Below are 10,082 nucleotides of genomic sequence, written 5' to 3'. Positions count from 1 at the left end.
ACGAGCTCTCTCTGCCACTCTGCCAAAATTCATCTTAAACACTTCTCTTTCAACTGCTGCTGTGTCCACAGTGTTAAAGCCATCATTTTACCCTCAAAACGTCGCCATCGTTGTTCTTTTTCCAACATCTTGTCTTTCAAAGCTCAGAGATGTAAACTTTTTAAACTGTGTGGGTCCAAGTGGAGGGATCACATTTTAGTCATTCAGTGATTCAAAGAATATGACCTTTTAATATTCTTTCAGATGTTTTCTGACTCTAAATGTTCTTTTCTCATTTCTTAGGTTTTTCTAATTTACAATTAAAACATTTTCAGCTTTTTTCCAACTTCTTCTTCTGTGTAACCTTCAGCTTTTAGCAGTTCAGCACTTTTGTTTTCAGGTTAAATTCGGGTTTTGTTTTTTTTTATCTCATTCAAAATTTTTAACTTAAATTCAGTAATTATTTCATTTCAATGCATACATTCAGATTCAAGCATTCACACTGCAGTTTCTTCAGAAAATGCACTTTCTAGTTATTAGTGTGAATGCTTGAAAAGCATTCACAGTATTGTTATTCGAATCTTTATTATTATTATTATTATTATATTTTATCTATTCCGTACGTTTTTTGTAATCCTACTCCTTCAAAACCGTTCAACTTAGAAAAACCATTCAAACACCGTTAGATTCCTATTCTTTTGGACAACACTGCTTCTATTTTTCATATTTTTAACATTTATATTTTTAATTTTATTCAACTTTATTCAACAAAAATTTATAATGTATTTCAATGGGGATACCCTTCAAATCCTCATTCAACTTACTCATTTTTAAACTCTTACTACTTCCACATACATTGACATAGAGCCACCATTCAAACTTTAAAACGAAGACAAGACATTCAACTATTCAACTTGTATTTATCTTTTCAATATCTATTATACTTTTTCTTCAGTTCCAGTTTAAGTTTCATGATGTTTTTTCACCCGTTTCAGAGTTTATAATGGGTGTGTATGGGACGGAATGTTGGGGCTAGAGTGAGGCAGCTCAACTGCTAGAGTGAGAGGAGCAAAAAAATTAATCTTAAAATCTTTTTTAAAACTGCTGCTGTGTCCGCAGCGTTTGCTCTACAGGTATGATTTTACCCTCAAAACGCAGCCATCGCTGTCCTCTTTCATCCAATGTGTTTACTATTGTACTAGGTGTTATGGTTCTTTCGTAAATGTCACCAATGCACAGCCTCCTCCCTCCAACTCTTCCATAGACTCTAATGTTAAAACGGCTCAGAAGGTTGGTTTGAAAATCAGAAGAGCATGGTGTCTTTCCACTGTCACCACGTCCATATAATAAACTCCACAGGCATGAAAACTGAGAATTCAGTAGACTAGAAGCTGCTGTCGCTCACGGTGAAAGAATTTTGTCAATACGACTTTTACTTTTCATTTGGGAACGATTTGTTTCGGCCTGACTTTTCTGTTCATTTTAAGCAGCAAAAGTGAGGCGCATGTCTGTGTACGTGTGTATGGAGCCATTGGGTGTGGTCACTATAGAAACCAGGCTCACACCTGCCTGCTTAACGAGCTATGCCTGCCACTGTACCAAGATTCATCTTAAGCACTTCTCTTTCAACTGCTGCTGTGTCCACAGTGTTACAGCCATCATTTTACCCTCAAATTGTCGCCATTATTGTTCTCTTTCCAACACCGTATCTTTCAAAGCTCAGGCATTTAAACTTTTTAAACTGTGTGGATCAAAGTGGAGGGATCACATTTGAGTCATACAGTGATTCAAAGAATATGACCTTTTAATATTCATTCAGATGTTTTCTGACTCTGAATGTTCTTTTCTCATTTCTTAGGGTTTTCTAATTTACATTTAAAACATTTTCAGTTTTTTTCCAACTCCTTCTTCTGTGTAACCTTCAGCTTTTAGCAGTTCAGCACCTTTGTTTTCAGGTTAAATTCGTTTTTTTTTTGTTTTTTTTTAATCTCATTCAATATTTTTAACTCAAAATTCAGCAATTAATTCATTTCAGTGCATACATTCAGATTCAAGCATTCACACTGCAGTTTCTTCAGAAAATGCACTTTCTAGTTATTATATTTTATCTATTCCGTACGTTTTTTGTACTCCTACTCCTTCAAAACCGTTCAACTTAGAAAAACCATTCAAACACCATTAGATTCCTATTCTTTTGGACATGACTGCTTCTACTTTTCTCATTTTTAACATTTATATTTTTAATTTTATTCAACTTTATTCAACAAAAATTTCCCATGTATTTCAATGGGGAGACCCTTCAAATTCTCATTCAACTTACTCATTTTTAAACTCCTACTACTTCCACATACGTTGACATAGAGCCACCATTCAAACTTTAAAACGAAGACAAGACATTCAACTATTCAACTTGTATTTATCTTTTCAATATCTATTATACTTTTTCTTCAGTTCCAGTTTAAGTTTCATGATGTTTTTTCACCCGTTTCAGAGTTTATAATGGGTGTGTATGGGACGGAATGTTGGGGCTAGAGAGAGGCAGCTCAACTGCTAGAGTGAGAGGAGCAAAAAAATTAATCTTAAAATCTTTTTTAAAACTGCTGCTGTGTCCGCAGCGTTTGCTCTACAGGTATGATTTTACCCTCAAAACGTAGCCATGGCTGTCCTCTTTCATCCAATGTGTTTACTATTGTACTAGGTGTTATGGTTCTTTCATAAATGTCACCAATGCACAGCCTCCTCCCTCCAACTCTTCCATAGACTCTAATGTTAAAATGGCTCAGAAGGTTCGTTTGAAAATCAGAAGAGCATGGTGTCTTTCTACTGTCACCACGTCCATATAATAAGCTCCACAGGCATGAAAACTGAGAATTAGGTAGACTAGACATTGCTGTCGCTCACGGTGAAAGAATTTTGTCAATACGACTTTTACTTTTCATTTGGGAGCGATTTGTTTCGGCCTGACTTTTCTGTTCATTTTAAGCAGCAAAAGTGAAGTGCATGTCTGTGTCCGTGTGTATGGAGCCATTGGGTGCGGTCACTATAGCAACCAGGCTCACACCTGCCTGCTTAACGAGCTCTGCCTGCCACTCTGCCAAAATTCATCTTAAACACTTCTCTTTCAACTGCTGCTGTGTCCACAGTGTTAAAGCCATCATTTTACCCTCAAAACGTCGCCATCGTTGTTGTCTTTCCAACACCGTGCCTTTCAAAGCTCAGACTTTTAAAGTTTTTAAACTGTGTGGATCAAAGTGGAGGGATCACATTTGAGTCATTTAGTGATTCAAAGAATATGAACTTTTAATATTCTTTCAGATGTTTTGTTTTTTGTTTTTCTTAGTCTAAATTTCTTTTCTCATTTCTTAGATTTTTCTAATTTACATTTAAAACATTTTCAGCTTTTTTCCAACTTCTGCTTCTGTGTAACCTTCAGCTTTTAGCAGTTCAGCACCTTTGTTTTCAGGTTAAATTCGTTTTTTTTTTTTGTTTTTTTTTAATCTCATTCAATAGTTTTAACTCAAAATTCAGCAATTAATTCATTTCAGTGCATACATTCAGATTCAAGCATTCACACTGCAGTTTCTTCAGAAAATGCACTTTCTAGTTATTATATTTTATCTATTCCGTACGTTTTTTGTAATCCTACTCCTTCAAAACCGTTCAACTTAGAAAAACCATTCAAACACCGTTAGATTCCTATTCTTTTGGACAACACTGCTTCTATTTTTCTCATTTTTAACATTTATATTTTTAATTTTATTCAACTTTATTCAACAAAAATTTCCCATGTATTTCAATGGGGAGACCCTTCAAATTCTCATTCAATTTACTCATTTTTAAACTCTTACTACTTCCACATACATTGACATAGAGCCACCATTCAAACTTTAAAACGAAGACAAGACATTCAACTATTCAACTTGTATTTATCTTTTCAATATCTATTATACTTTTTCTTCAGTTCCAGTTTAAGTTTCATGATGTTTTTTCACCCGTTTCAGAGTTTATAATGGGTGTGTATGGGACGGAATGTTGGGGCTAGAGTGAGACAGCTCAACTGCTAGAGTGAGAGGAGCAAAAAAATTAATCTTAAAATCTTTTTTAAAACTGCTGCTGTGTCCACAGCGTTTGCTCTACAGGTATGATTTTACCCTCAAAACGTAGCCATCGCTGTCCTCTTTCATCCAATGTGTTTACTATTGTACTAGGTGTTATGGTTCTTTCATAAATGTCACCAATGCGCAGCCTCCTCCCTCCAACTCTTCCATAGACTCTAATGTTAAAAGGGCTCAGAAGGTTCGTTTGAAAATCAGAAGAGTATGGTGTCTTTCCACTGTCACCACGTCCATATAATAAACTCCACAGGCATGAAAACTGAGAATTCAGTAGACTAGAAGCTGCTGTCGCTCACGGTGAAAGAATTTTGTCAATACGACTTTTACTTTTCATTTGGGAACGATTTGTTTCGGCCTGACTTTTCTGTTCATTTTAAGCAGCAAAAGTGAGGTGCATGTCTGTGTCGTGTGTATGGAGCCATTGTCACTATAGCAACCAGGCTCACACCTGCCTGCTTAACGAGCTCTCTCTCACTCTGCCAAGGTTAAACCTAAAAATGTTAGATTGTAGTAAGATTAACTTTTTCAAAAGTACAATAAGACAGATTTGACAGGGTTTTGCCACAGATTAATAGTTTGTCACTAGTTAGTATATGCCAACTAAGTAGAGCATTGTGATTGGCACAAAGGTTTTTCAGATCTGGGCAGTTGGAGTCAGTTGATGATTTCAAAATCATCAACTGACTGGATAATTAAAGCTCTCAGCATCTATCGGTCTGTAGTTAATTTTCCCACCTTTTAACTAACGTTTAACTAACCTAATCTCATTTAATGTCTCTGTTTATAGTCTGTATAGTTTATCTCCCCACGAATACACTCAAAGTAGTCTTAAAATAAAACCCACAAAACAGTTCAAGATTTAATACTTTTTATTTGCTCATTTAATGCCAGTTGCCCTGTTTTTCTGTATGTCACTCATTCGCTTATACTTGGGCAAAAAGGACCAATTTTTACACTAGTATAGTGTATTTTTTCCCTCTATCTCTCTATGTCTGTCACACACAGAGACCAACACACAGACATGTATATGCTCATTATTGCTGTTCAAACTGATGATCAAATTTCCAAGCACCACCTGAACGCCTCATCTGTTTTTAACCTATCACTGGACCAACTGTCGTCATTCCGCTTTGCTCTCTGCTGTGGTAAGTACAGTACACTCAGTACTGCAGTGTTTTATTTTTATGATGGAAAAAATACATGTTTGACATTTAAACTCACATATCAAGTCCAACAGAGTTAAAAACAATTCAAAGAAGAAAGAAAGAAAAAAGAATAACCTTCGCTATCATTTATATACGTTTATTACGTTTTGCTGTTAGCAGCAGTGCTAACGCTAGCTTCAATGCTAATGCTAGCAACAATGCTAACGCTAGCTATAGTGCTAACACTAGCCTTAGCAGTTGTTAACTGACAAAAATAATATTCCTGTGATATTTCTTGCCGGTCAGTGAGACAAAAGTAAGAAATTAGCTTTATTATTGCCATTGTGGCTCAGTTTTAACAGTAAGAGTGCTAGCGCTAGCAGCATTGCTAACGCTAGCTGCAATGCTAACGCTAGCTGCAATGCTAATGCTAGCTGCAATGCTAACGCTAGCTGCAATGCTAACGCTAGCTGCAATGCTAACACTAACTGAAGTGCTAATGCTAGCCGGAATGCTAGCGCTAGCAGCAATGCTAAGGCTAGTAACAGTCTAACAGTAGCCTTACATAAGTGGCAATACTTCAGTTAATTAGTTTGAATTGTAAAATGACTGCTGTATCAGTTGGTGTGCTATATTACTCTATAATTACCCTGCTGACTAGAAGTTCAGTGTATCATGTCGTGTGGGCTTTGTATTTCTGTTAGTCTGATAACACTGTACAGACAACTAACGTATTATTTCTCGTTTCTTTCAGGAACCTGACTGACACTGTGCTTTGCCTGGTAGGTGTGCACATACTGTAAGAGAAGTAGACCAAAATAAAAAAATAATATGACTAATATAAGCTGTAAAGTGATGGGTTCAAACTTTGTGCTAGACCTTTTAAACACAATTTTATAATAAATACACATAAGTGCAGCTTAACAATTGGGCTAAAATATTTTTTTCGTACATTTTTGTAGTCATACTACATGTGATTAATTAATGATTCACTCAATCATATTTGTATTTAAAAATATTATTGCTGAATTTAATTAAATATTTATTATTTTAAAAAGTGCCCAATTATGCAACTTTTTGCACATGGCAGCCGACAACAGTTTAGCTTGAATATTTGTTTTGTCCTTTTGCAGTAGTCACATTTAGTTCATACAATTACCATGTGATATAATTTTAATAAAATTATTATTTTTTCTTGTTTTTTGTTCAGAGTGTGTAGAAGAAGAAGAACAAGGACCAGATCTCCAGTCTTCTCTCTCACATCCCAACCCCCCAACCCCTCTATCCTCTGTCCTGCTCCACCTATTGTCTCTGCCTTCTTTCCATCTGTATTTCACTCTGTGGTTTGTGAGAAATTTTGCCAAACCAACAATCCTTTTGCGGTTTGATTTAAAGCCGTGTCTCTCCTGCTCTGTCTGTTCTCTCTGCTAAATTTTCTCTCTACCTGTTTTTCACTCTTGGCTTGCTGCTGAAAAACGCCAAGCCAACAAAGCAATAAAGAGTGCATATTTTGCCTCAACCTATGAACAAACTGAACAAACAAAGAAAAATCTGCGGTTTGATTTAAAGCCGTGTCTCTCCTGCTCTGTCTGTTCTCACTGCTAAATTTTCTCTCTACCTGTTTTTCACTCTTGGCTTGCTGCTGAAAAACGCCAAGCCATTAAAGCAATAAAGAGTGCATATATTGCCTCTACCTGAGAACAAACTGAACAAACAAAGAAAACTAATTCACGGTTTGATTGTGATTTCCCAGCCGTGTCTCTCCTGCTCTGCCTGTTCTCTCTTCTAAATTTTCTCTCTACCTGTTTTTCACTCTTGGCTTGCTGCTGAAAAATGCCAAGCCAATAAAGAGAGTGCATAATATTCTCTCAACTGAAGAACAAACTGTCAAACGAAAGACAACTGTTTAAGACAAATAAAAACTGAAATATAAAAACAAAGACAACATCTCCTGGTGTGTGCCACTCTTATCTTGTGAACAATTTTTCTAAAGACTAAGAAACACTTGCAGGTGTGTGAAAATGCCAAGGAAGCAGAAAAAGTCACAAGCTGCAAAACAACGCTGGAAAAAGTTTCATGAGTTTCACAGTGTACCAACATGTGAACAAGCTGAGTTTGATTTTCCTCAGAGCTCTGCAGAAGACAGTGTGTCTACAAAGACCAATTCTGACAGTGTCAAACAGGCAGGTCAACATGTTCCTGCACATGTACAACAGGTATCTTATGCTGATGCTGTAAAGAGTGGACTGCAGCATGAATTTAATGAACAACATGAGGTGTTATGTGACCCACAGGTGGGTTATGCTGATTTTTTGAAAAGAGGCTGTCACAGTGATGTGGCAGGACCATCTCATGCAGAAAGACTGAACCTTGAAAACCAGCCCTCTGTTATACATGTCTGTGCATCTCGCAGCCAGGCTCATCCTAAATATGGAGACTCCAGAAACAAGCAGTGCACATGTAACTCACTCACATTTCTTGCTTTCCTTCATGAGAATGAAAACATGACTACAGCTGACCTAAATCTGGTCTTGGATAAAGGTGATGTGATGTACAAAGAGGCCAAGAAAAGATTTCCTAAAAATATTCATTTGGCAACCGATGAGCTGCCAGACAAAGTTGATGCTCGCAGGTCTATGTATGATGTCGACATGACACAGCCTTCCCGGTATGGGACATTTGAAGAACCTCCAGAGGAGGCAGTAGATACCTTTCTCAGCTTAGAAGCAGGACTGAGCTGCCTGTTGTCAGATGTGCAGTATGCCTTACTGATTATGAGTGGATTGTGTATCGCAGTGTTCAGATCCACATCAGGCAAATATGGTTTCTTTGACCCACACTCCAGAACACCCAGTGGTCTTCCTCTACTACTACAGTCACGTAATCGTGGTACAGCTGTGATGCTGAAATTCACACTCCTCAGTGACATGATTAAGAGGCTCCAAGATTCTTATGAAATGATGGAGATATCACCCTCTTGTAACTATGAACTGAAGCCTGTGCAGTTCTACAGTATGAGCACAGTCAACCTGAGTGATACTATCACAGACACAGTCTGCAGACCAACAGCTGCCACTGCTGTGGCACCTACTCACTCTGATACAACTGTTGATGAAGCAAACTCCTCTACTCCAAGGAGAAACACAACCACTGATCCGACTGAAAATATCTTTTGTCAAATGTCCATTTGTACGCCACTGGTGAAACAAAAAGAAGTCCACGTGACTCAGTTCACATCATATGAAGATCAGAATGAACCTCCTAATATACCAACTGAAGAACTATGCAGTGAATTAAGTTTCCTTCCATCAAGTGATGCTTTTTCATGTCAATCAAATGCTGCCATAACAAATGTTGCTGCCTGTGACCTTTCTGATATAGTTTTACAAAAACTGAAAAAAGTTAATAAACAACAAAGGCACAAAATGAAAAGAAGATTAATGGCATCAGAGAAACCCAGAAACCAGAGAAAAGAAAACCAAAAAAGGAAAGAACAACAAAAGTACGCTTCAAATAAAGATTACAAAGAAAAGAAAAAATCTTGCACAAGCGAGACATATAAAAACAATCCTGAAGTTAGACAAAAACAACAACAGTATATGAAAAGACGTTACTGTGAAAATGATGAATTCAGAAAGAAACAAAAACAATATGTTAAAAAACGTTTTTCTGAGAATGCTACAGTTAGAAAGAAACAACAACAATATATTAAAAGACGCTACTGTGAGAACGATGAATTCAGAAAGAAACAACAACAATATATTAAAAGACGCTACTGTGACAATGCTGAATTTAGACAAAAACAAAAAAACTATATCACTAAAAGGTATCAAGAAAACCCTGAATTCAGAGAGAGACAGAGATCTCGAGTGACTCAGCGTTATGCACGTGATAACGCATTCAGAGTAAGACACAGACAACTAATGAAACAACTAATGCGAGACAGGTATCAAAGTAATCTTGCATTCAGGATTATGCACAACATGAGATGTGCAATGAAAATAAAAAGGAAATACAGATGGGTGAACAGACAAACCCAAGAGAGTGACAACAGTGTGATCAACGAGGCCATATCTGTGTTCAAATCACAAATCAAAGCTGGACCATCATACCCATGTACTGTATGCTTCAAGGCTTCATTTCCAAACCAAGTGCGACCCTGCACAAGGTCAAAGTATGTCAAAAACCCACATGTGGTTGCAACATGTTTGACTGGAAGATTTGTTCATGTTTGTGATGAAAACTGCAGAAATGAGCAGTGCAATGTTCCCGATGAGAGAAAGAGAGAGTGGATTTGTCACACCTGCCACGATCATCTTAAAAATGGATCCATGCCAGCGCTTGCTGTTGCCAATAAACTGGATCTTGCTGATACTCCACCTGAACTGTCTGATCTCAACATACTGGAGAGACATCTCATAGCCAAGTGCATACCATTTGCCAAGATCATTCCTCTTCCCAAAGGCAGACAAAGAGCAATTAGAGGAAATGTGGTCTGTGTCCCATCAGAGGTACAGGAAACTGTTGAAGCATTGCCTCGATTAAGAATTAATTCTCAGGTAATGAGAATAAAATTGAAGAGACGCTTGTCTTACAAAGGTCATCAGCTGTTTCAGACTGTAAGCTGGTCTAAACTTGTGCAAGCACTGCATAAACTCAAGCAGATTCATCCACAGTATAAGGATGTGAGCATCAGAGATGATGCTGAGCTGTGTGATCCAACACTTCCTGATGAAGATGATGATGATGATGAAAACATGAATGAGGACGATTATGATGAGGCTGATTTAATGGAAATTGACAGCTGTGAGAAAAATGCACTGAGTGAAGCACAAAATATAAA

At 37.2% G+C, this 10,082-nt stretch overlaps 1 long non-coding RNA gene across 1 annotated transcript; it reads left to right on the top strand.

Annotated features, from left to right (window-relative positions):
• Positions 1-4,830: 4,830 nt before the first annotated feature.
• LOC112435226 (uncharacterized) lies at positions 4,831-7,090 on the top strand. Its single transcript, XR_003024485.2, has 2 exons — positions 4,831-6,021; positions 6,450-7,090. It is a non-coding gene; the product is annotated as an uncharacterized LOC112435226 (long non-coding RNA).
• Positions 7,091-10,082: the final 2,992 nt, after the last annotated feature.

This window comes from Maylandia zebra, linkage group LG1 (genome assembly GCF_041146795.1).
Source record: "Maylandia zebra isolate NMK-2024a linkage group LG1, Mzebra_GT3a, whole genome shotgun sequence".
Classification (NCBI taxonomy): Eukaryota; Metazoa; Chordata; class Actinopteri; order Cichliformes; family Cichlidae; genus Maylandia; species Maylandia zebra.
Note: the sequence above shows the minus strand (reverse complement) of the source record. Positions and strands in the feature narration are given on the sequence as shown.